Source organism: Triturus cristatus, chromosome 6, assembly GCF_964204655.1.
Source record: "Triturus cristatus chromosome 6, aTriCri1.1, whole genome shotgun sequence".
Lineage (NCBI taxonomy): Eukaryota > Metazoa > Chordata > Amphibia > Caudata > Salamandridae > Triturus > Triturus cristatus.
The window spans coordinates 219,704,482-219,706,166 of NC_140589.1; positions in this window are offsets into that span (position 1 = coordinate 219,704,482).

Genomic DNA, 1,685 nt, shown 5'->3' on the forward strand with positions numbered 1-1,685 from the left:
ACTATAACTACCTACTGGCGAACGGCAGTAGGTAATATATATATATATATATATATATATATATATATATATATACATATATATTCAGCTCAAAACTCCATTTCACCACGCAAATGAAGGGACCGCACTCAATCATGGTTCTCGGTTACGTTTATTCACCGAGAATGTTTCACAGGACGCGTTTCGGCGTTCGCGCCTTTTTCCACTGTTTACAAAGTGCATCATGTACAACAGAATTATATCCGGTTTACCCTTAGGGTTTCCGGTTCAAACAAAATAAACATAGTAGACAGACTCCAAAACATTATCTCGGATGAAGGCGCCAACGTAATGCAACTGATAATATCATTATAATACAGTTCATTAATCAATCTTCAAAGCAACTATGTTTTGCAATTCATTGCGAAAGTGTTCATTTTTGGCTATTCATTAACAAATCAAGGTCAGGATTCCAAACACTGAATTCTAAACACTGAATTGCACAATTGAGCCCTGAATGGGCATAAAGTGCATTAAATGCCATGGCAGCCTCAGAGGGGACAAGCATTCAATAGAGTTCATTTGCAGATATGTGCAGTTACCAAGTGTGCAGAAACAAAAACAAACACAAACAAAAGTGGAAATATAACAAAAATAAATATAAAGATAAACAAAAGTCGAATATTCTATGATCATTACACATTACTGTGAATCTGACTTTTCCATTTCATAACATTAAAATTGAGTCCTGTATGGGCACCCATTACCTAATGAATTGCACACAAATATCATATTAGAAAATTTCAATATTCGACTGCATCTGCATAAATTGATAATGGAACCGGTTGTCCCCAAATAATTACTCAGTCATATGATCAAGAAGAAGGGGGAGGAGTCTCATGAAGGGAAAGCAGGGATAACATTTCATCTTTGCCAAAATATCATTCTAAAGTGGTTATAGATCTGTACTCCAGCATTATGTATTTAAATTCATCAAAAAGATAAATTGACTGCAGCTAAGTGAGTAAAAACGCTCAAGGTCTCGTGTCCTAGCCTAGATGACTAGCTAATTCTTCTGCTGTGTTTAAGCCATTAAGGGATGTGGTTTGAAGATCAATTATAAACCGGAATTCTAACCGCCTTAATCTCAGCTCTCGATTGCCACCCCGGTTACTTGTTGATACTTGATCTAGACAAAAAAATGTTAGTACATTTCTGTCACTGTTGTGGAATTTGGCGAAATGCCTAGCTACGGGGTAAGTAAAATCCTGATTCTCATTTCTCAATTGCTCGTGCATGCTCTAGAATGCGTCGCTTTGTGGGATGTATCATGCTTCCAACGTACTGCTTGCCACATGGACATAGCAAGCAGTACACACAAAAAGGCGTATTGCAGGTCAAAAACGTATTAATGACCCTAAGGTTTTTCATGCCTGGGATTCTATATGTGGAGACCTTTCTGCTCTGTTTACATGCCTTGCATCTGAGGCAAGGAAAAAAGCCAGTGAGTGTGCTGATGCGTGGAACAAATGGAAGGGGTTCATAATGGCTTTTCACCAACATGTCCTTTAGCGATTTACTCCTTCTAAAGGTTACCTGTGGATATTCAGGAAGTGAATTTCCTATCACCCCATCTGCTTTCAAAATGTGCCAATTACGGCACAGAATTTTTCTCAATGGGCCTGTTTCATTCGAAAATGTTGTAA